The following is a 26,530-nucleotide window of genomic DNA, read 5'->3' as shown; positions in this document are numbered from 1 at the left end:
GAATCTTCAACATAGTACAATGTAATCAGGTTTATGCTGAGAGGGGTCAATCTTCCGACAGTGGGGATCACTATTTTGTGGAGGGGAAGAATATAAAAAAGGACTAGGGGCAAGTGACCCATCAAGGTGGTGTGAACTGTGGGAAGGCAAGATTGAATATTCATGTGAGAGAGAATTAGAAGGCATAATTAAAAGTTTGATGAATGAATGTGCAGGGTATGAAAAGTGGTGAGGCAAAGATGATGGCTGAATTTCTAACTTGACCAACTGGGTGTCATGATTGGAAGGTTCTTTGCTCTCTTTCTTCCTTCCTCTATTCTTTTTTTTCTTTTTTCTTTTCTGTTCATTTCTTTCCTTTTCATTTTCTTTTCCTTTCTCTTCTTTTTTTATTTCTTTTATTTCATTCTCTTTTCTTGTCTTTCCTTTGTCTTTTCTTTCCTATAACATATATAGGTCCTACCTATATAATAGACACTGAGCTAGGTACTGAGGCTTCAACGGTGAATACAAATAAGGTTTGTATGTTCACAGACCTTACAGTCTCCTTGGAGAACCCATTATAATAAATATTACATGTTAGACGACTAGTAAGCAGAAAGAAATGGAGGGGGTGATGTTTTGCACATAATAGTGACAGAAAATGTCTGTGAGTAAATTACTTCCCCTACTTAATTTTAGTGACAGTTAACAACAAAGCACTGTAAAAAAGAGATGGTGTTTCTGACAAGCAGAGTAATGCCTAGATTCTACTTCTGAAATGAAAGGGTCAAAATGTTATCCTTAGAAGAATGTGAGTGAAATTTAATTGGAATAATTCACGTTGAGTGTGGTTTTTCCAGCAAAAGTAGAAACACGAATGTGGGCCTTTCTGTAGGTCACAATCAGAGAGAGGTGAATGTTAATACTTTTCCATGTCAACACTAGAAGATAGGACAATCCATTGTCTGTCGTTTTTATGAAATTAAAGCTGAAATAAATTTGTCCACCTAATCACACAATAGAGTCCCTGAAAGTCCCAAAACACCCCATCACCTTCCTTTAATGTAGAGAGATACTTGGAAATTTTATCAAGGTGAGCTGGGCTGTAAGTCTTATATTGCGGTAGGTCCTTGATTATTTTACCCCCCTATGACTACCCTAAAGGGGGGGTGAGCAGAATAAGAACAGCATTTCTCCTTGACCAGCAGCATCCATGTCCCTCAGGCCCCACTTCAGAACCACTGAACAAGAAGAGCAGCAGATGAAATGCAGCTTGCTCATATTGAGAGTTGCTGGTAGACAGCAGCAATCTGCAACCTTGTTTGCATATTAGAAAGGCCTAGACATCTGTTTAAATCCAGGTGATCTGGCCACATAGCTGTCTGCTCTGATTTCGCCAGAATAATCTGCATAAGTGTCTGAACTGTCACTCCTGAGTAATTTCTCAGAACTACTAAAACAGTGCTCCAGGAATGGGACCCAGGACTTGGCTGCTTTAAGACACAGAGTCATTGATTCCTTTATATACCAAAATATAAGAATGTGTGGCGTAAAGGACAACAATGAATTTTATTGCAGAAGATACACTTCCACTATGCCTATTTATTGAATCAGTATACAAAATTTGGAATACTTTTGTGTAAGTGTATACATACACATATAGATACACATAAGCATATATATACATATATATACATATATATATACACATATGTCTTTATGGTTATAAAAACTTTTCAACATTTATAATGGAAGGATTTAAATATCATTATGAAATACAGATGAGTTAGTAGATAATAAAAAAAAAAAAAAAAGAAAAAAAAAAAAAAAAAAAAAAAAAAGAAAGAGGGGATGATAAGCTTAAGAAAAAAAAAAAAAAAAAAGGGGGGGGGAAGAGGAAAAGGGGTTGGGGGAAAAGAGGGGGAGGACAAGGGGGGAGAAAGGGGGGGGGAGGGATGGGAGGTGTGGGGAAAAGGGGAGTCAATCTCAAAATGGAGATTTAGATAACTATCTTCAAGATATTTTTAAAACATTCCACCAAATATTTATTTTGCTTATAATTTAAAAATGTGCAACATAAATTATTTTTTTCTAATAAACAAGGAGTCAACAAACATTTTCTGTAAAAAAATAGTAAATGTTTTTATTTTTGAAGGCTCTACATTCTTTCTGATTCAACTATTCAACTTTGGTTTTGGAGCATGCAAACAGTCACTAACAAAAATAGGGTTTCTTTAAACTGTGTCCTGAATGTTCTTTTTTCCAGAAATATCCACTCATTTGTCTAAATCATATGTTTAATTATATGTAATTTATAAAGTTCAAATATACTGATATAAACACAGTGTTTAGTGGTTCCAGGAACTTCTCATAAGGTTCAGGTGTGCACTGATTTTAGGGACAGAGAACATTTCTGATTTTCTCTACTTGAAACATAAGGTGAGGCAATAATAGTAAAGTTTCTCCTTTATAATAACAACAGTCATTTCCTTCCTCTATTCTTTTTTTCTTTTTTCTTTTCTGTTCCTTTCTTTTCTTTTAATTTTCTTTTCCTTTCTCTTCTTTTTTTGTTTCTTTTATTTCATTCTCTTTTCTTGCCTTTCCTTTGTCTTTTCCTTCCTATAACATATATAGGTCCTACCTGTATAATAGACACTGAGCTAGGTACTAAGGCTTCAATGGTGAATACAAATAAGGTTTGTATTCAAACCTTAACTCAGTTTATTCAAACTGAGCACCTGGACAATGGTAAGAATGTTACATCATTTATCTCCTTTATTTCTCACAACAGTACTATGGGATCAGTACTATCATTATCTCCATTTTGGAGAACAAAGTTGAGACACCTTAACTGATTTGTCCAGGTAATGATCTAGCAAGTTCCCTCAGTAGAATTTAAACCCATGTAACTAAACCCCAAACCTGAGTTTATAGCCACTATATATTTCTGCCCCATTGATTGTCAACCAAGACTAAGGATATAAACAATATTAGGCCAGTTCTAATCTTTTAGTTTGTAAGATACACAGAAGTGAATTGAATTTAATAGTGAGACTGAAACAACAGAGAAAATGCAGAAAACCAGGGAAAAAGGTCTCATCACAGCATGACATGTTTGGAATATCACCCAAGTCTCCCCAAATCACCCAGACTCATTGCCACCTCAAGGAAAAATCCTCTCCTTGTATTATTATGGTGAATAAAGAAATGCATCCCTTCTAATGGACCTGGGAGGATTAGCCTTTTTTATTTCCTTTCTACCAACCTCATGACTTTGATTTATTCATGGTTTTTGCAGCCCAGACTATCTCTATGTTTTTTAGTGCTGGCTCCTACTCTTTAACTGCTGATTATTCACATTTATTCATATTTAATTTCACCAAGTTCAACATTTGTTTTTTAATACAGAGTATCTGTTATTGGCACGTTCTTTTGTAAGGCCAATGTGTAGCTACAGGCCACTCTAGAGACGGCTATCTTCAATCTGGAAACATTCAGTTTTGGTCAAATCTGCTGTGGCCAGCTGGGCCTAGACACACAGTCATGTTTTCTGGTTGGGGAAACCTATGCATTATGGACACTCAGTATAAACAAACGCCTCTGTAACATCAATTTTTTATGTCATGTTCATTCCTCCAGAATAGTAATAAAGGAGATTATCTCTATATACTTTGTTTTTCTTTCATTCTTATGCACAAGCAGAATAAGCCAATAGCTTAACATAAAACTTGCAGAATTGTTGTAGACCTCTCTGCCTAGTTTTAGGAATTGTATCCTGATCCCTTGTGGCTCAGGGCGAGAGACAACCTATGGAATGCCAGCGACAGGAGACAAAGCTTGTTTCTGGCCGCAAACGCTGCCTCAGTTCCTCTCTCTGCCCCCAAAGCTTGGTCGGAAGTCAGTGACTGGTAAGACCCCTCACAGCGGGGGACAACCTAAGCCAGACTCGATCACTTGGGAGGCCTTCATGGAAGTACTTGGGGGAGGGGGCTGCAATAAAGAGAACAAAGAGCAATGGACTCTGACCCCCTCCCCCGGCTTTCACACAGCCCAAGTTCCCATGTTCTCTGGGAGAAGCACTTCCTGGCTCTAATCCCCTTAAGCCTGAATACCTGTTGGGGAGAGGTGCAGCTCCTTGCCTTGCTAGAGCGTGTCCTGGGGAAAAATCTGGCATCACAAGGACTTGCTGATAAACCTGTGAAATCTGCTCTGCTAAGAGGGCTTTCATTCATATGATAAGGGTCCGAGAGGAAATGAGTATGTCTCCCAAAGTTTCTGCAACTCTCTTCCTGACGGACAGACTCAGACTCTGAAGCCCTCAGATCTCTTTGTAATGTTATCTACTGTTTGATCCTTGCCGCCCTGTATTCCTGTGTATTACAACCCAATAAAAGGCTATGGAGGAGGGGGCTCGAGGTCTTCTTCTCCTCCGAGGAACTGGCCACAGCCCACTCCTCCTCCCCAAGCAGATCATGTCATATCTCTGTCATGTTCATTCTCATCTGTGGCACTGGGGGGACTTACAGAAGTTGCCCTCACAGAGAAGGGCAAGTAAGTTAGTGGCTGGATATTATACATTCATATTCTTGATTATTCTTCTAGTCATAACAGAATACATCAATTGTGTCTGGTATATGAAGGGAGTTCCAAAAATGAATTCATTTATAAAAATTGTGTATTTATTCTTACATGTTTAAACTTCAGTCACTTTCAAAGTAATCTCCATTTGATGTGATATACCTATTGAGACATTTTCTCCACTACTCAAAACAGTTTTTTTAAATTTTATTTTTTTAAAGATTTTATTGATTTATCTTTAGAGGGGAAGGGAAGGAGAGAGGGAGAGAAATATAAATGTATGGTTGCCTCTTGTGCGTCCCCCACAAGGAATTGGCCTGCAACCCAGGCATGTGCCCTGACTGGGAGTTGAACCGCGATCCTTTGGTTCGCAGGCCCACGCTCAATCCACTGAGCTACACCAGCCAGGGCTCAAAACAGTATTTGAATCCATGAATTTTGATGCCTTTTAATGCTTCTGATATTTTTTACCTCTTCCCAATTTGTAAAACGTTTCCCTTTGAGGATTTTTTTCACCAGGGAAACAAAATAAAAAGTTGCTTAGGATGAAATTGGGTGAAGAGGGAGGGTGGGGATGAGGGTCATACTGTTTCTGGTCAAAAACTGCTGAACAGTCAGCAGGGTGTGGGCAGATTTGCTCATAAATCACCCATCATGAAATGAGTAGATGTGTTGAAAGAGTTGAAAAAAATTCACTGAATCTGAATGCAGCCTCTCACAATAATACCAGCTGGTAGACTGAAACAGATGGGTTCTTAGAACACTCACCTAGTGGAGGAAGCCTGTACTTTGGAAGGGAGGAGCCCACCCTTCCGAAGATAATTCTAGCTCCCTCCCTCATATTGTTGTTAAAATATCAGTGTAATAAGCTATAATTTATCTCTGTAAAAATTGGAAGTTTATATAAAATCACTAGAGCAAATAGATTTGTACATTGAAATGTTTTTTAACCCACCTTTCAACATTCAATTGCAACTGTTAATTTCTTTATCTTTCCTAATATTGTGACTAGCTTTTTTCATGAACATCAGTTCTCTTTAACTTCTTTTTAATCTAAATTCAATACAATAAGCATATCATATTTATATCTATTTTTATTTGATTTTATTCTGAGAGTATGTCAACTCCTCTTGGAAAGATGGACACATTACAGATACTAAATTTCAGTTCTTATTATCCATATTATAGAGTGCTCTTTCTGTCAATGCTAATCAGAATTAGCTTGGTGCAAAGACTTGAACACTAACCCATTTCAGAATCTAAAAAGTAAAATATATGCTTGTTTCAAACACTGGTGTCTGAAATTTACAAAATCATTTACTTTGAGGTTGCCAAGAGGTAAACTATTATGAGGATAATATAATCAAACTATACTATCTTAACAATTATTTTAAAATATTCAAGAGCGTCACATCAAATATTGAAAAAAGACACCATATGCAAGGAGATAAATAAGTACAGCATAAAGACTGTAAGCTTTAAACACAGCCTGAGCTGAGCTTGAAACACAGATCTGGTACCTCTGGTATGCCCTTAGCCCAGTTACATATCCTCTCCCAGCCTGTGTCTCCTCATCTGGAAAACATGTAAATAACTTCCTTGTCATCGTTTTGACTTCATAATTATACAGTCACACATATAAAGTTTGGACCCTAACTATCTGGCATTTAGCAGGCATATTAGACACTGCCCCTCTCCATTGTCTTATCGAAAATACCTCATTCTCAGGAGCAGGTTATACATCTTAAGGCAGCATTTATAAAGCTTTAACAGACTTATTTGGTTTAAATTTTGAAACCACTTACTCTAATTGAGGTTATTCTATAAGAGGTTTTCTCATCTCACAGAAAAAAATTACTGTCAAATGCATGAAAAATTGGATTCAATATAGAACCTGGAGGTAAGGTAGCACCTAGGAATAATAGGAGCGGAAAATGAAGTCTGATTGAGGAGGCAGATGCTACAGGATATAAATGGCTCCTAATTCTCAACTATACACAAGATTTTACCCATTCCCTTTCAGCCTGTATAATGCAAATTAAGACAATACCTATAATAGTAAACCCACTCAAACTTTACCTATATCATTTTGATTAAGAATTATAGTTATCTTTATTTTTAAATATAAATAGTTCATTATACACTACCCATACTTTCAATGGTTAATACATCAAGTAACACATCTACCCATTTCATTGGGTAGAATACCACCATCAATTCTGAACATGGCACAAGGAGGAATAGTCCAAAATACAGAGGTGTTTTTAGCAATGTCCCAGTTTTGTTACTACCAAATGTGAACCTATTTGGTTAGTGTTGCCTCTTCCTATTTGTAAAAGTTGCTTGAAAAATGAAAACTCCAAAGACCCAGTGACAGTAACTGTGGTCAACACACTCTTCTCTCAGGTCTCATTGAATCACTTGAGAAATGATTTCCCCCAGAGAAAAGAGATCTGTGCAGCAGAGGGTGCACAAATGTCTCCAGGCTTTGGCTGAAAACATACACACAACCAGCAAGTACAAGTCAGCCCCTATGGGTATTCTAAATACAGTTTATTCCTGTGGGGGAAGCGATAATATCAGCATTAGCCTAAAAAGCCCTCTGGAGAATTTCAGAAAGATACCCAATTAATATAAGCCATGTTCTAACATCTTAATAAAATGTCCTGTATCAGGATACCCACAAGAGGAAGGTGGAATCAACATGCCATGAAATATGAGTTCTCATTCTACAGAGCACATTAAAGAAACCACTATAAATCTCTACACAAAAGCAGATAGATATTTCCATAGTGCTTTAGCATAACTGATTAGTTATTGAAATTCAATATTTGTAAGTATGTATCTTATAATGATAAATGTTTATATTTTAAAATATGGGTGTTTTATTATCAGAAAAGTGTTTTGAAGTATAAGCACTACATACAAAGTGGTTGCTATTATTTACTCATGTGTTTAGAGTGCTAAACAACCTATCACTCATTTATAATTACAGCGATAGAATTATTTTATAATTCTTGATTACATAGAAATTTATCATAATGTTGGATGAAACCATCAGGCTACATGTGTATGTGCACAGCAAAGTGGAAAAGAGAGAGTCAGATAATCCAGTCAAACTTTGGAGAAAAGTTGTTTTCATTCTCTGTAGACATTTTTAACAAGCTTATGAGGAAAATGTGTTTAGAAGAAATAGCATGGACTAGTTTACCTGAATTACAGACATGATTGCTCTGAGCTGTGCAAAATGCAAGCATTACCTCACCGCACTCTGGTTGGATAACAAAGTGCAACCTCAAACAGAAGCCATAGTTTCAATAAACACATAAACTTAATCTCTTACTGAAGAATTCTTCCTGAAGAATTTAACTTTTCTTCACTTTCCTTCTTATTAATCTATGTCACAAAGCGTTCTCTCTTGGATTAAAACTATAAATCATATCAGTCACAGAACAATTGTTTTAGTTCATTTTTCTTAATAGCTACATCAGAAACTTTATCATTTAGATTTTAATTCCTTAATGAAAACTATTAAATTATTCAAGAGTTTAGTCCCAAATCCTTAACCCAAAGAAAGCTCAGGAATGTTGTTAAAGTAGAAAGCTGAACAAGATTTCAACTCTCACTTGCAAATTTTTCTTTCCATCTAATTTAACTTTGAAGCTTTTAGAATTAGAGATTTCACCATATGACATGAACAAAATACTTCAATTAAAATCAAGTTGCTTTAGCCCTGCATAGTTCTCCAGATTATGAAAACAGTAAAATGTGAAATGAACTCTTTTTGTCATATCTTCTTTTGCTTGATGCAAGGCAGGGGTGCTATTCTTTCAAAAGAAATGGTCTGGAATGACATGATCCACATGCCAGTTTCTTTGTAGGACCCTGGCTTCTACACTAAGCCTTTTCCTGGTGTAAACAGTCACTTGCTGCAGTGCAGACCGTTGGTTTAGTCAGTCAGAACTTTCAATGCAGAAATTCAGCGCGATGCAGTCACCCAGGGCCAGCAGCACTTACCTTAATTGAAATACTCTCTGTGAACGAGGTGAGAAACCAGTCAAATCAACCGTGAATGAGGTGGGGAGATCCAAGTTTTCAATCAACACCCTTCAAGTAGCCGCATGCTGTGCCTTTTTTTCCTGTTTATGTTGAACCCCTCACTGTCTAAAAGGGCCGGAACAAAAAAAAAAAAGAAAAAGAGAAAAGAAAATAATAACAACAACAATAACAACAACAAAAACCTGAAATCCTCAGAGGTTCCAGGGAGTAAGTGAGGACTAAGCGATGTTCCTGAACGGGAGATCCTCAGTGAACGAGCTGCGTTTGCAGGCTCCCTAACCGCTGTGACCGGCTCCTCGCAGGTCCCCAGAGCTGGAGATAATCATTGACCTGATTAGCAGGGACCGGGCTGCTCCCAGTGCACCTGCTACTCACGCGGAGGGTCAGTGGGTCTCCCGGGGGAAAAGGAACCAAGGCCACTTGGGAAGCTGGTCTTTTTCAGCGGAATGGATGAGCAAAACTATGCCTATAATTTGCAAGGAGATTAACCACAGTGTTAAGCCACGGGAGGACTTCAACAAATGGGCTTTCTCCTGCTAGTTTGCAAGGTACACCTGTGTTAGATATCAGGTAGAGTAAAACAATTAATAGACTGATACAGATGATTTGCAAGACAAGTCAAAAGCTGCAAATGTTTAAAGCAATGTGATGAAAGAGATAGCTGTGAGCTCGTCTTTGCCCCAAGCCTGGTACATATTTCAACCTTTGTCTAAGCAAAATGAATTTATAGGTTTATTGCAATGCTCCAGAGTGCAAGTCTCTGATTTATAAAAAGGAAGTATTCAGGCGGAGGTTAAGAATAGCACAGAATATAAAGAAGCCAAATAACTTATGTGTAGGACTCATGGACATGAACTAAGGGGGGAAGGCTAGAGGGAAGTGGGGTGCAGGGCAGAGGGAGATAAAGGGGAGAAAGTGAAACAACTGTAATAGCACAATCAATAAAATCTACTTAAAAAGAAGTATTCATACTAAACAAGCATGTTTGATAATTTCTTAAAGACAAAGGACTCCAACCAAGACACAGAGAATACAGCATTGCTTCTATAGTTTTGCAAATCATATTTTTAATTAGCATCACACTTTGCATAAATGTTTGCATTATACTACTAATCTGAGTTACATGGGAAATTACAACATCACACCTAATTGAGACATTTATATTATCTGTTAAAGTATTGATTCTCTAAAACCAACCAAACAAACACAAAAACAAGGTTATGAGATAATCTAACTATTGAATATTTCAAATGGAGTCATGTGCCATTAACAGCCTGTGGATGCCCAGCCTCTGATCACAGATGAAACCCTTCAAGATCTTATATCAAAAGTTACCACTTCCCTGAAGAGACCTCACTCTTTCAAAAAGGTCACTTAACTAAAATGCTCCAAATGGTTAACTTTTGACAAGTTTCATTTCTATAGGAGAAAATTATTCAAATAACATAAAAAGAACAGATGAACATTGTCATTTACATGGCTGTGGCTGAGAAAAATCTCATTGCCAGGGAGAAAACTGACAAGTGTCCTCTCGCAGTGAGACAGTGAGCTATGTTCAGCATTTCTGTTTTCCAAGTAGGTCTCACTTGAGTCACTTAGCATTTCCTTGGGGGGAGGTGTGTGAGAGAGAGAGGGATTATATTTGCATTGTAATATTTTAATATGTATGTATAGCATCTGGCACAACTAATGCCCCTTTTCATTATAAAATATTTTATTACAAAATCATAAACATGTAATTCTGTAATACAACAGTATAACACTCAAGTATACCATATGACATTTTAGGTTAAATGTTCGAATTGAAACTACAAATCCTTACACCCATATTATTACCCTACAAACCACCCTGAAGCAGGTGTTACTTCTGTAGGAACCTCCATACTTTAGGGAAAAAAAAACAAATTTCAGTAAATGGATGGACAAAACATAATAGAGAATCTGCATATCATATACATGTTCAAGAAAAATTTTAAAAATGTATGTCATTAAAACATAAGCACTGTGGTGGAACTTCTTGGATACAATAAAACTTCAGAGTAAGTGTGTTGTGAGAGAACACTTGCTTGACCTTGAAACAGAGATGAACCTGTGAAAATCCCCAGGAGGGTGGAGCTGCTTCCTATACAGAGGAGGACTCTTGCTCCCTCAGCTGGTGGAGGGTGACAGTAGAAGGTGAAGAAACTAGTCAATAAACCTCAGAAAAGGGAGAGTAACTTCTGCTGCTGTGAAGCAGAAAACCCATTATCCAGTTATGAACTGGCATTAAGGTAGTGTACTAGAAAAGAGGTTGCTTAAGTTTAAATTGATGCACATAAATAAGTTGTAAATAAATGGTACAGGAAACATAACTGATAATTTCTTCTTCAATGATCTTTTATTTATTTATTTGAAATTTAATTATTGTTTACATACAGTTTTCTGTCTTTTGCTCCCATCCCAGCCCGCCCCCCTTCTTCAATGATCTTGAGTAGTTGTTAACACAGAACTTGCAAGTGCAAATCTGATTGAGTGCTTGCGTCCAATGTTCAGTGATCAGGCAATTAAAACACTCGGTTTTTTGTGTTGGTTGAAGCCTCATTCTGAGGTTCTTAAAGAGTTACCTGTTTTTAAAACCTTAAGACAGTGCTTATTTACTTGAAGCTCATCCTCCGACAATTATCACCAACTACACCAACTACCAAATGCGCTCTAAGTCAAGCTAACTTTAGGCGTCATCGACAGTTTCTATCTGGAAAGCTATGACTGTATAAAGGCAGCACTGAGAATATTTCCAAATAACCAGTCTCGTTCTCAAAGGATCTGAAGGGTTTTCACTCTAAATATTTTCTACAGAGAGTTTGTGTGACTCTGTGGTAATTTTATCTTAACCTCTGTTAAACAAATAATTGATTTTATGTGGAAGTATACTCAGGAGAAACAAAGCACATTGACGCTAATTTGTGGGGAGAGCAGAGAGGATAGAGGAGCAGTAGGTAGAGCTACTTTGTGTGAAATACTTGTCACGTGCCAGAGCTTTGTACGCACATTAGCTGTAGCTATTGTCCACGAGATCCTTAAAATAAATGTATTAACCAGGCATTATTATCTTTTTAATATTTTTAATTGCTAAGCTAGGGCTCTGAGGACTTAATTTACCAGTCACACAGCCAGTATTAGGCAAATCTAGAAATAAAAAATTAGATAATTTAAACTGTAAAACCTTGATGGTTAGAAATTTCTAAACATTAACAGATATACCTGCTTCCAGAATATTATAAAAATTGACTTGTTTTTATGACTTGCAAAAGACATGTTTACACAAAACTTTTGCTTTGTGACTAATAAAATATGATTTCATAACAGTTTAACCACAATAGTTATGTATATTTTAGCAGAAAATAAAATTCAACAAAAATAAACAGTCTAAAAATAAACTCAATCTAGAATTTTCAAAAGATGTAATTTTATTAGCACAAACCTCTCAATTTCAAAAATTTATCTCTTTTGCAATACATATATGTCATCCTCAAAAATAAGAATTTGTTTGTGTTTTAAACAGGAAAATGAATCTACTCTAGATAGATATGGTTAATTTGAAAATACTTACTAGAAATATAATGGGCCAAAGTTATCATGATTTCTCATACTTCAGCTAAGAGAATTAATGTAATAGCAAAGCTCAAAAATTCTATGTAGCTGAACAACTTATTTCTAGCTTGTTCAAGCTTTATGTGGAAGTTACTTAAAACTACCATTTTATATGATCTGTTGAAATTCTCAGGCACATTCTTTATCTTACAGAGAAATGTTGTGACCACACTTTTCCAAGGGTTCTAATAAAATTCTACCTAAAATTATAACTCAATTAAGTCAGCTCTTAAACTTGGCCAAGAAATTTCCCACATCTTATCTCACTTGATTATTACAAGGATCTTGTAAAATAGGTTATGATAAGTATTTTCATATTTTAACAAAGAAAAACTAGGAATAAAAAAAGCAAATGATAGTCTTTTGGTCTTTAAACTTAGTGGAAAACCTGCTGCCCTCCTTCCCAGACAAAGGTTATTGCTCCCTGACTTATGTTAATTTCTTTTTTCAGGAGATATGTTTACTTTTTTTGGGTGTCAGAAAGAAGGGAAGGAAGAGTGAGTGTAAAGTTATGAAATGTAGAAAGATCTGGAAGCACTCATGTACTGAATAGTATCTAATTAATTTACTGTTCACTAAAAATTCCTAAGATACAAAATATCTTCATTTTGATAGACTATTAATTTGAAATTATGTAACCATATATAATTGTTTAAACACATTTCTATGACCAGATACACACACACACAGACACACAGACACAGACACAGACACACACACACATATATGCACTGTTAAAACAACAAAAAGAAAAATCCCTAACAATGCCAAATATTGGCAATGATGTAAGATATCTATAACTCTACTATACTGCTTGTAGACGTATAAAATGGTGCAAACACTTTGAAAACACTTTGGCAGTGTTTTCTTACAATTTTAAACACATACCTATTATATAATGCAGCTCTCTGACTCCAAGGTATTTTACCCAAAAGAAGAAGTGCATGTCCATTCAAAGACGTACACAAATGACTGACTTTGTTTATAATGTCAAAAAATAGAAACAATCCGAATGCCCATCCACAGGTAAATGGATAAACCATGGTTCATTCATTCAATGAAATAAATTAAAAAGAACACACTACTAATACATTGAAAACCTAAACCACAAAGTCATTCAACTGAAAAAAAAATCCAGAGACAAACAAGTAATGCGTGTATAAGTAATATGGAGACAGAACATGGTGATAGGAGGCAAAAAAGGTGGCTGAGGGAGGGTGGGAGTAGAATGAGAGATGGGAAAGAGTTGCAAGAAACCTTTTGGGAGGATGATTATGAATCTTGATTTCGATGGTGGTTTCAAAAGTGCACATGTCTGTCAAAACCCTTCTAATTTACACGTCAAATATGTGCAGGTTATTTTATATGTTACACCTTAATAAAGTTGCAAAGATGCACATCTTCATTTTTCTTTGGTAAAATATTACCATAATTATATTACAAATACCATATGATATTCATAATAAGATAACAATGGACATATATTTAATCCTATATTCTATTATCTAAATAAATCATATTGAAGCTGAAATAAATGCACCTACTTTGTATTTCTAACAGTTTCTTAGATTATATAGAACGTTCCCCATTCAAAGTTTAAAATAACTTTAAACTTAGTGTCCTAGTACCTATCTAGATAATAGTTCGGTATGATTTTATGTAAGGAAATAAAGCGCTATTTGATTTCAAACAATGACCACTGAGGAATGCTTATTTCTTGATACACTTGTATCATTGCTCATTTGTTTAGGACTTCTCTTTGCTGTGATTTGAAATCTCACCATTGCATACCTGCAGCATCTCTGCCACAGCAGGTGACTACTTTACAGAAAATAATTGGGGTCTCTCGTTCTGTAACTATATTTGACAAACTGTAAGATGAAAATATTTCATACAGCATTGCAGTATTGGTGCTTTTAGAGTGGCTCTGTACTGAATCTCTCTCTTACTCCTATCTACTTACTTATTTACTAAATTGAACTTTGCCTTTAGGCTTCATGGTGACCCCATGAACTTCTAAATATCATGTTCACTCTATCCTCAGTCACGCTGAGTATAAAACCCACTTTTCTTCCATGTCAGCTTGCTCATTTTTACTCTGTGCAAAAGTCAATAATTTGCTGCCATAACATAAAGAATAAGTGACTTCTCTCTGCCTTGCTGACTTTGTTTTCCTTATTAAAAATAAGTTAAACTATCTACACTAATATAGGATTTAAGCATACCCCAGACTGTTGAACAGTCTGATAATAATACTTTTACTACCCAATATACACCAAATGCATGGATTTAAGTTTTGGGAATAATGGTACAGTGGTAAAAAAAAAAAAGATGAAAAGATAGAAAATTTGGTGCATCCCTGGGATTAAAGTAACACAAGAACAGCAAACAGAAGCTGTGAGCTGCTGAGCTCTTTGCTCATACACATTTGCCTGAGTTTCCTCAGACTGAAGAGGAGGCTAAACAGTGTGACATGAGGTGATGTATATGCAAGAATAAGATTAAATGAGCTACTGGATGTGAAGCACCAAGAAGGCTACTGTTACAAAATGAAGGCTCCATAAATATTCGCAACTGTCATTGAACAGCCGGTCTATGTACAAGCAAATCTACATGTATTATTTCATCTATATGTATTTCAGCATGCCAAAAGATAAGGGCTCCTCTTTTCTTTTCTTTTATTTCTTTTTTCTTTTCTTTTCTTTTCTTTTCTTTTCTTTTCTTTTCTTTTCTTTTCTTTTCTTTTCTTTTCTTTTCTTTTCTTTCTTTTCTTTTCTTTCTTTCTCTTCTCTTCCTTCCTTCCTTCCTTCCTTCCTTCCTTCCTTCCTTCCTTCCTTCCTTCCTTCCTTCCTTCCTTCCTTCCTTCCTTCCTTTCTCTTTCTTCTTTCTTCAGCAACATATTATCACATGGTGTTTTGTTTGGCTTTAAGTGATGAATGTTAATGGACATACCTTGAAGATTTAGTGGAATTTACTAGATTACTGCATTTGTACCACATTCAAGTCCCTGCTAGTCATTCAGAATGTTGTTATTATTTCATTGTAGACCTCACACAAAGCGTGCTGGCCAATGATTTCTTAAACTCAATTCCAAAAGCTACTACTTTTATCTACCAAAATGTCTTATTGATAGTGGTTAAGAACAACAGTTGAAACCATTAAGTATAATTATAAAATTTAATAACTGACATAAACCTCAATAAGTCCCCAATCGCTTGGTGAGTAAAATGTAAAATACTTGATTATAGTTTAAATTCTCCTTGATCTGCCTATACACTGATTCCCCACCATTTCAAAGACAAAGGCTAGTCTCATTAATTGTTATCAGAATATAATTTTTCATTTTCTATGTTTTTAGTTCTGGGGTTTAATCTGAAGTCTATAAACCTTAACATGTTTATGTAAAAGGACCTAGAGTGTTTGACAGTTCACACAGTGTTTAATGTAAGTGCTGGACACAAAATGGACCCTCAGTAAATATTTGCTGAACACACAGTATAATGCCCTATTGAACAAAATATTGGTTTTCTGTAACTGGCAGATGTTCACCTGCTTGTCAGTTTACTATTCTGCTTAAAAGCAGCACAGAAAATCTTTAGGGAATTAAATTTCCAGATGCCTGTACCCTGCTTGAGAATATGAAAAGCTATCACAATTTACCAGACCAGACTACTCCACTCAGGGCAGTCCTCTCAGAGGGGCTACAAAGCAAGGACCATTTACCTTTATCACGTCACATTTTTTCTTACTGAAAGACAAAGAATGGAGTTCTTGATTTCTAATGGAGAAAACTAGTTACTTTAAGGTGCCTTTTAATGTAAATCATATTTCATAATGACGCCAACTTTACAATTTAATTGAATGTTGTTAATTCACAGAATCTTGCTGAGTATGTACTCTACTCCAGTTAAAACGCAAGTTATTTTTCATTTCATATCATTGTCATTTTAGTTTTTTTTGTTTTATTAATTTTAAACTCTGTGCTATGAATATGAAGTATGATAATCATATATTATTAAATTTCTTGAGAAAATTGATATTTCAAATTTTATATCTTCATTTATAATTAAAGCATGCAATTTATTATATTAATGACAGAGGACAAACATATTTGCTGTTAGCTACAAAATGATGGATAGTAGTAAGTTACTCGGCTGTTTTTACCAGTTTAATTAAGAAAAAATCACATAATTATGAAATTCACTCCAAAGCAAAATGATTTAGCCATAATTTAAATATATAGGAATTTGAATAAGAACAACAAACATAACCCTTTTATAAGTAACTGGAATAATTCTAATTATTCCAGAATTATAAAGATGCACATTTTGCTTTCTTTCTAATGCTTATATTTAATAGAAAGACATCGTGTTCCTGTGAACTTTGATTGCTTTCTTGTTAGAACAATTCAGCCTTTTTTGAACTGAGTTTTGACACACCCTTGAATAGACAGCTTAGCTAAGAGTCTCACTGAAGGCAGTCCTCTCAGACCATCTACTCAATTCAGTCTGTTTTAGAAAAGCTAAAAACAGCCCGGCTCTTGGTCATAGATGTGTTAAATTTTGATGCTTTATGGGTAAATCCTAATGCCCAGCAGGTCTGCAGCTTGGCAGTAAGTATGGGTGACTCAGGGACACAGATGAGCCATGTTGTCTGAAGTTGAGGTGGCCTCTGGAGTAGCCCTAACATGGAATCTGACATAATCTTTTGAGCATATGGAAGGCACAGGAAACAACAAAGGTGTAGCAGGCTAAGACAAATATCAGTGCTTGAGTTCCTACAGAGGAGTCCTTCTTACCAATGATATTTTGCTGGTGTGGTTCTCAGATGAAGCAAGTGTGAGACCGTGAGTGTACCACTACTTTTGTGACCTGGTATCCAATGTGGGAACATCCACTAGAAGGATTTCACTCTGAGGTTTTGCAATAGGTCCCAGACTATTGCTGCAATGTAATCAAGTGAGTTTATGGCACTCACACAGGAAAAAGGGATTTTTATAACATGAAATCTGTCAAACCTATTTGGAGTTCAGTGTTGGGGTTTGGCCCACCCAAGCACTAACTGCAATGACCCCTCCATGTTCTAGAACTATTGTGGGGGAGATGAAATAAGAATAAAGACACACTTTCCAGTTAGTGTAGCAGGGGCTGTAGAAAATTGTTTCACCTATGAAAGCTGACCTTGCAGGCAACATACTGGCAATGAAGACACAGTGCTCAAGCTGCCACACAACATAAAGGTGGTGTGTTTTCTACGATACTGAACCCCAAAGAGGATCAGTCCCATAAGAAGGAAATTCCAAGAAAAAGACAATTGTTATATGTAGATTGGTCACTGCCATTGAGCCATGAAAGCAGATTTCCAGCAGGAAAACAAGTAAGAACCAATCATAAGGACACACAGACCTGCCAGGAGCTACTTCATAGTAGGGGTTGGACTCTTGTAAAGAACTAAGTTATAGAAAGGTCACTAGGTAGAGTAACTTAAACCTAGTTTAGGGTAACTTTCCCCAGATCAACAATTCCAGAAAATGGCCTATCTGGCATTAAAATTCAGCACTTAGCTCAGAGCCTTCGCTTAAAGCTCAGATATATATATATATATATATATATATATATATATATATATATATATATTCTGATTTTATAATACACCCATTTAATAGTCTTTTAAAAGAGATCGCATGGACCTTATTCCCTGTGCAAATTACTATATGTATAAGGTGAGCAAATTCTATTATTATGCCTATTTTACTGATGAAGAAAGTGTGGCAAACAAAAATTAAGTGTATCCTATCTTAGGCCACAGAGGTAGTAAATTAAAAACAATAAACTAGAATTCAGGTTTTCCAACTTTCCATTGTTGTCTGTTCACTTAATATAAAGGTTGGTGAACTTTTTTTTAAAAGAGTAGGTAGTAATTGTTTTAGATTTTGTAGCAAAGAGGCAAAATTGTAGATGTTATGTAAGTACTTACAGAATAAGTTTAAATATCACCATTAAATGTAATTTTTTTGTTTGTGATTTATACAAAAATAAGTGTAGGTCAGATTTGGCCCTCAAGCTTTTATTTATCAACCAAAACTATACCAACATAGTTTTGAATAGTTATTTGCAACAGCAACTTAATTTCATAGTGATAAGTTGAATACTGCTTTATCATTGGGTATCTCTTTTACTCAAATTGTGCTTTGTGTAGAAGAAACATAAATAAATCTTGACTTACAAGCACATTACAAAATAACTGTGAATTCATAAACTTGTAAAATAAAACCTGTTTCCAAAATTCTATTCTGTGTTATTCTATTCTGTGAAAATTTTGTAGATTGAAATAATCACATTATATATCTCATAGTATTTCCAAATGTTCACCAAAGGCATTCAGATACCTGAACTCCTCACCATAAAAATACGGTTGCATACTTTGTAATATATCCAGAGAATGATGCCTTTGTGTCAACATTAAGTATGGTATTTTTCTTAGAAAAATGTAAAATGGAATTCTAAGCTTATAAACATATAAAAGCAAGGCTTTTTAACATTATTTTCTTTCAGAAAGAACTTGACCTGAGCATGTAAGCTTTAGAAAAAGATTTTTTACTCAAATACAAATAAGTGGAAACTTTATTAAGTGTGAAAACAAGAAAAATGTCAATATGCTCTTTCACATAACAATTACCACCAGTTATTTTTTTCTTCCCAGTTTTCGAGGCCTTTCTATTCACTATGAATAAATGATGAATTGGAGACAGTGATGAAAACTACTGTTCATACAATGAAAATGACATTTGAAAATTACTAGAAAGGATTATAGCTTTCCCATAAGCTTTTAATATTTTTTTTATCTTGAAACTTTCACAACAACACCACTATTTTTTAGAGAAAAGTTTATTGACTGGACATTTTTGTAGATAAATGAATGACCTTTACTTTCTCTTCTTTTTTGTACACTTAAGATTACCCAGGGAAAGAAAGTGTCAACTTGTCATTCTATGGTATGATATATGAATTGAAGTAATCTTAGGGAAGGCTTGGAATTTAAGTCAACATGAAAAACAACAGCTTTGCTCAGGGAATTCAGGGAACCCAGGGAACCACAAAAGTTTGCCAAATTAATAGGCATTGCCTTTCTACATCATAATAAATATAAAGTCTTTTTTTCTAAATATGTGCAAACACAACACTGAATAGAAAAAAAAAAAGTAAGATCCTGGCATTTTGTTTGACTTGAAATCATTTTACTGCCCTGACTGTGGACGTGAGCGAACAAGTCTAAACATGAAGTATGGATTGACTATAAACTTACTACAAAGTCAAAATGGGTTTATGAAATATGTAAGGAACATGCTATTTGTGCTATTGATGTCTTTTTATTTTGTTACTCAAATTAAAATCTCTAAGTGCATGATTATTCCTAAAACACTAGGGCATTTGCAACATTCACAAGGCCACCACACACTTGCTCACGACACTTGTGGATGGAGGCACCTGACAGACTAACAGGCGCTGGAGGAAAATCAATACGAAAAGGAAGTGCTGGTTATAACACACTGCGGTGCAATGACACTTTGGAAAGAAAACAAATGTCTTTGTCTCTTCAAAAACAAGAATTAGCGATGGTGTTCTTTGTATGTCAACTTGACTAGGCCACCATCTCTAGTAGTGTAATTAAACACTAATCTCAGTGCTACTGTGAATCACACCTATTTACTGGGTGTGATTAAGTTCTGTTGACTTCAAGTAAGGGAAATTGTCACAGGTAATTTGGATGTGCTTGTTTTAATTAAGTGATGGTTTTAAGAACATAGCCAAGATGTCCCTAAAAAATACAGAAAAAGAAATTCTGCTTATGGACAGCAACTTCAGCTTGTGCCCCAGAGTTCCAGCCTCCCCTCTGATAGCACTCCCTTACAAATGTCAGACTCGCTTACCCAGCTCTTATAATTCCATAAACCAGTTCCTGGAATTATATGTATTATATATATCCATATAAAGATATGAATATATACATATGGATATAGAGATAATTTATATATATGTACACACAATTTTACTGATTCTCTGGTGTAACTCTGACTTGATACACTCAGTTGATTAAAGATTTAAAAACTCTCAGCAAACTTCCCAAAGAGACAGTGAAATTTTTATAATTTTAACATCAAATACAGGGTGGTTGCTCACAGGGACAATGATACAAATAGCAGTAAGAAAACAAAAACAATACCTAGGAATCAAAAGTAAACCATGAAACAGGTTATGGAATAACAAATTCAGACACTGATTATGTATAAACTTTCAGGGTGGTGCCCCCTCTAGCTGCTTTACCACAATCTTCCTTTTTCTTTGACATTTCCTTTTACATTCATATGTTCGCATTATTAGTAAGTGCAGCATCAAATGCAAATGTAAAGATCACCCTGCAAAGATCTTTCCATGTTGGTGGTATGTGGAATTCTAAATTAACCCCTCTGACCCTCTCTCTGTTATAATAGCAAAAGAGACTTTTGCAGATGTAATAAATATTACAGTTGCTAGTAAATAAGGAGACTGCTAGTAAGCCTAATCCTATTCAATGTGCCATTTAAAAGCAGAGTATTTTCTCCAACACAGAACAGAAGACGTCAAATATTTGAAGTAAGAGAGGGCTGTAATTGGCTTAAAGATGGGGGAAGGCAATAGACAGGCATAACAGCATGGTGATTACCAGGGAGAAAGGGGGTGGGGGAGATAACGGAGGGTATGAGGGGATTAATGGTAATGGAAAGAGACCTGGCCTGGGGTGAGGGACCAAACAACACAATGTACAAATAATGTGTTACAGATTTATACACCTGAAACCTGTGTAATTATATTAACCAATTCCATCTCAATGAATTCAATTTAAAAAAAGGTGCAGGAGGCCCACTGGAAAGGATCTGAAAGTAGCCTCTGCTATGTGAGGAAGACTTCCAACTAACAGCCAGTGAGAAAGTAGAACCCCGATCCTACAACCACAGGCGTGTAATTGTGCTGACATCCTGAATAACCATGGAAACTCCCTCTTCACCTAGATGCTCCAGTCAGATTGGAATCTTGACTGCCACCTTGTGATACTCTAATCAGAATGCCAAGGTGAGCCCACCCAGACTTCTGATATGCAGAAATGTGAGATTATAAATGGGTATTTGTTTATGCCACAAAATGTATAGTAATTTGTCACCTGGCACAAGTAAGCTAACACTTTCCATTGTGAGGTATTTAAGTCTTTCTAGTACTGAGGGACCTTTTTATTTATTGTTGCATCAGAAGTGCTTAGTAAAGTGCCTGGCATATAATATGTGTTTAATACATAGCAATTAATTACATGAAGAGAGGAAATGCTACAGAAGAATTTAGAACCTGACCTTAATGGTTTACTTAAGACTCTCACTTCCCCCACTGTTTGCTATGTGTTGACTCAAAATAATCTGTAGAAAAAAGATTAAGACTGGAGGTCCTTCCGGTTTTTAATATAATGATGTTTCATTGGCCATGGACATTCTTATTCCATTTAAAATTTTGATGTGATGCATATATAATTTAACTTACTTAAATTAATGAGAACTATGGAAAAGTGGGATAATATAGAATTGCCTCCCATTTGTCTTACACTAAATTACAAAGGAACTATATAGATGGGTGTGGAATGGGGTTGTCCAGAAGTCTAGGTCTTCTCCTGTTTATCCTAATCCAAGTATAATAAATGAAACAGGTAAACAATATGTAATTTGGAGGTGGATGGTAAGAAGGTGGTCATCTGGATACTCAGAGATTTAGAGGCTGAAGAATCAAACAAGTCAGTGCAGATTAAAAAAAACATAATGTTTGTTTAATTAAAGACATATTAATAGTTACTTAGTTTGGGGCATTTAAGAAATAATTTATCCAGGGAGTATTTTCCCCAAATTTGGGGCCTTTTCCCAAAATTTAATACCATTAAATTAAATTATTTATTTATTTTATTTTATTTTTAAATTAATTCGTTTAATTATTTTATTATTGTTAAAATTAAAATACTAATGATATTTATTGAGGTTGATTAACTTACCAGTGCCTCATAGTAAGAGCTTTGTAGAATAGCTGCACTTGAATCCTAACTAGTATAATTTAGATTCTCTGAGACCATTTCTTTGTATGAGAAAACACAGGGCATCTAACACAACATATATGTGATTCAGCCACTCATTACATAATTGCTTTCCACTTGTTCAAAGCACTGAGAAGCTTCAAAGATGCTATAAATATCGATGGAAAGGTTGTGATTCTCTAGTCACTTGGTTGCCTGTGTTCACTCCCCAACTTTAACAACTGTGACCCTACTGGGATGCATATGGAATGCAAACTCCATTCTTATTTGGTGACAGAGTACGTTATTTTCTAGTGGTGCATTTCCCTGGGTTATTTTTTTCATAAGTAATGTGGACTCTTCTGGATTATCTTAGATCAGGATGAAAATTCAAGCAACTAATACTCCAAATCCGACACTCTTTTTGCAAATAGTGTAGTTTTGGAGAGTGCTAGAATTTGCTCAAGTCTCAGCTTTGCTCTTTCATAGATGCAAAGTTGAGACAAAAGTTAAAATTCTCAAAACCTGTCTTTAAAATTGTAAAAAAGTTGTAATATAGGTACTCAAAATATAGTATCTATATTTAATATGTTTGGCAAATTTCATTAAAACATTCAGGAAAACCTCAGTAATATTTAGTTCTTAATGTTACCTGTAATTTACTGTTATTATGAATAAATTAGCTTTAATAAATAATAAATAGCAACATTTTTGAAAAAACAAAAGTAAACATAAAAGGATGTTAAAAGAACATTGGGCAAATGTAACTCTGAAGTAGCATAATATATGTTTAAATGTTAAGTCATGCAGGAGTATAGATTGTTTTACTATCAAATAATTAAATGAATGACCTTGCCTAATTTAAGAGTTATTATTTTCACATGCACTGCTGGGTAAAGAATGTTACCAAAGGAAAACCAAAAGTATTTCTGTGTGCAAAAATATTTTTTCTTTTCTGGTATAATGAATGAATGACTTACTTAATCATTTTTTCATAAAGGAAGATTGCCTGATCATCAAAACTGATATAAACTTGGTATCATGTAGTATACATTTTTATCATTAGCTTGAGAAATTACTATTCTGCTCCCATTAATAAAAAGACAAGCATGGTTTTAATTAGCCTGAATGTGCCCTGGGAAAAAATAAATCCTTTAATCAGCTATAAGACATGAAGGGTGGTCACCATCTCTACCTGCCAAATTCATATCCTGAGGAAAAAAATGTAATTCTTCTAATTAAAATGGTCACTTTTGTAATAAACATAATAAAGATAAAGTAAATTCATATTCATCATAGAAATACCTTTTCTTTTACTATATATAATTATTTTAATAGTTATATTAATAAAACTAGAAAGAGGTACTGAGGTTTCCTCTTCCTAATCATAGGCACTAAAATTCTTCAGTGAGTAGATCTCCAACCAGAACTACTAGTAGTTTGAAGAATTTCACACTAATTCATAGCAGCAATTGTCTTGCCATCCTACCAATTTTGCAAGTTATTTCTCTCTGTTCAGTGCACTGTGTGGGCCTTTCTTTTTTCTATTAAAGTGATTCCAACTTCTCTCAGAATCATATTTATTATGCTGTATTTCATTTTCAGTGTTTGGCGTGAAATTGCACACTTATACCCATTCCTCAAGTAAGCACACAATTTAAATTTACTTCACCCTCTCTACATTTGCCAAGAAATTACTAGGCATTATATCTAAAATAAATTTTTGGCCCTGGCTGGTGTAGCTCAGTGGGCCTGCAAAGCAAAGGGTCACTAGTCAGGGCACATGCCTAGGTTGCAAGCCAGGTTTCCCTCTGGGGGGACACACAAGAGGCAACCACACATTGATGTTTCTCTCCCTTTCTCTCTCTCTCTTTCACCCTCTGTCTATAAATAAACTAATTTAAAAATATTTTGTAATAAAAAAGGAGCATTTAAAAAAGTAAAGTGAATTTTTGGCTTTGTTCACATGATGTTGAAATGGCACAAAAGTAAATTCAAAGCATGTGATTCACATGAATGCCTCAGATAGAATGACAATTACTTACTAAGCTGGTAAAATACAATGTTTTGTACTGCAAAGTAATTTTTGCAAAGTAATCCCCCCTTTATTTGTAACCTTTCAGGTATGCTTCTCACACTCTGATCTTTTAGAAAACATTGTTTTTTTACATTACATTCCAAACCCACATCTGAAATGTTTGCCCTTAAAATGGTTTTCTTCATCCATACTGTATTCTGCACTCCAGTTAAGCTTTGTGTTTAATCTATTAATGAAGTTAAGAATGCCAAAATCTTCATGCCATGTGTGCTTATTACTTCTTCTGATTCCCACACATATATGTACTTTGCCCTATTTTATACCATTCTATAATATATTCTTAATAATAAACTTACTTTTTGTGAATTTTTAGTCTTCCCACATGATACTTTAAAAGTTAATGAATTTTTCATGCTAGCAACTAAGCTATTGAAGGGTGCACATACAAATTGTTAACATGAAGAGATGTTCAACTTCACTAGCTATTAGGGAATTGAAAATGAAAATTATAATAAGATATCATCTCACACGTTAGAATGGCTATTATCAATAAGAAAAGTAATAACAAGGGTTGGAGAAGTTGTGGAGAAAAGAGAACCCTCATTAACTATCCTTGGAAATGTACAGTAACTATGGAAAGTGGTATGGAGGCTCCTCAAAAAATTAAGAATACTATTACCACACAATCCAGCAGCCCATCTTTTGGGTATCTACCTGAAAACTTTGTAAACACTTATTCACAAAGACACATGCACCATTCTATTCACCGCAGCACAATGCATGGAAACAACTAAGTGTCTTTTGATAGATGATTGAATAAATAAGATGTGATACATATATACAATGGACTACTAATCAGGCATAATAAAATATAAAATACTTTCACTTGTGACAACATAGAAGGACCTTGAAAATATTATGCCAAGTGAAATAAGTCAGATGGAAAAAGTTGAAAACCATATAATTTCACTCATGTATTGGATATAAAACTGAAAGCAAGAAATGAACAAACAAGAAAAACAAACTTATATTTATAAATAGACAACAATATGGTGATCTCTGGAGGAAAAAGGAGCCCAAATATATAATGACAAAAATCATCTGACTTTGAGTTGCGGGCACACAATGCAATATACAGATAATGTGTTTTGGATGGTACGCTTGTACTTTACACAATCTTTATTGGCCAATGACAGCCCAATACATTTAATTAAATAAAAAACTAACAAAAATGTAGACAAGGGAAAATATTTGATTTGACAATAATTTCTTTAAATCTATAAAAAATTGGAGGAAAAGGGACTTCACCTGCAGGAGAGAGCATCTTCAGTGTGTCCAAGTCTGTAGTCTGTGAGTGACAATAGAGGGGTTTATTGGTCTCTCCTATTGCTGATGGTAGTAGAAATACAAACCTCTGCCTCCTCACAAAAGATTGTGATTTAAAAGTGTCTTGTTAGTCATAGAAAGCATGTGTGAAAGACTCTGTCTAACTATTGCCTGAATGTCTCTCTTAGCAATGGGGGGGGTGTTTCTTCATTTCAAGTATTGTCACCCAAGAGTTCGAGAGTGCTCACAGATTTCCGTGGCTATGATTGGTATTGACACATCCTAAGGTGATAAACCATCTATACGTCAGTTTAAAAACATACCAACTGCCCCTGTGGGTAAATAGGAACCAGTCTGGAGATGTGCCTAAGACATTATCTGAACAGCTGCTTAATATTGACTATGATAAGGTATGGCTTCTGCTCTAGGTATACCTCTAATTCTATTAAGTGCCTACTCCAAGGTCAACCACATCTGTTCCTTTTAGGGGGAAAAACAGGGCGACGACATTCTAATAAAGCATATTCTTTTAAAATTGAAAAAAGTAAGATGATGAAAAATCACTGAAAAGTAACATCCACTGAGAAATAAGTGAGGCTGTTGTGATGATGCCACAAAAAATTAGCGTCTGATTTAGAAAATCAATTTGAGACAATAATTTAGAAATTCAAAAACATAAAATACAACCTTGGTCATAAGTATATATTTGACTGTTAAGGATAAGAAACTCGGTCTATTAATATGAATATGCAGAAAATACATATACATAGCCACACATAAAAAAAAACATTGAAAACAGATGAACTAATGCTCCTTTTTATTCTGTACTTTTCCAGG

The 26,530-nt window shown here is 35.0% G+C and overlaps 1 protein-coding gene across 2 annotated transcripts in view; it reads right to left on the bottom strand.

The window, feature by feature from the left end:
* The window catches only part of CDH12 (cadherin 12), a 352,791-nt gene extending 343,904 nt beyond the window's left edge, over nt 1-8,887 (bottom strand). For both annotated transcript variants that reach the window (XM_053657173.1, XM_053657174.1), the window contains exon 1: nt 8,575-8,887. The gene's annotated coding sequence lies outside the window, so the exon portion shown is untranslated. The remainder of the gene's footprint in view (nt 1-8,574) is intronic.
* Nucleotides 8,888-26,530: the final 17,643 nt, after the last annotated feature.

Source organism: Artibeus jamaicensis, unplaced genomic scaffold (assembly GCF_021234435.1).
Source record: "Artibeus jamaicensis isolate MK-2021 breed Jamaican fruit bat unplaced genomic scaffold, CSHL_Jam_final scaffold_369, whole genome shotgun sequence".
Lineage (NCBI taxonomy): Eukaryota > Metazoa > Chordata > Mammalia > Chiroptera > Phyllostomidae > Artibeus > Artibeus jamaicensis.
The sequence above is the reverse complement of the archived record's forward strand: the minus strand, read 5'-3'. Positions and strand labels throughout refer to the sequence as shown.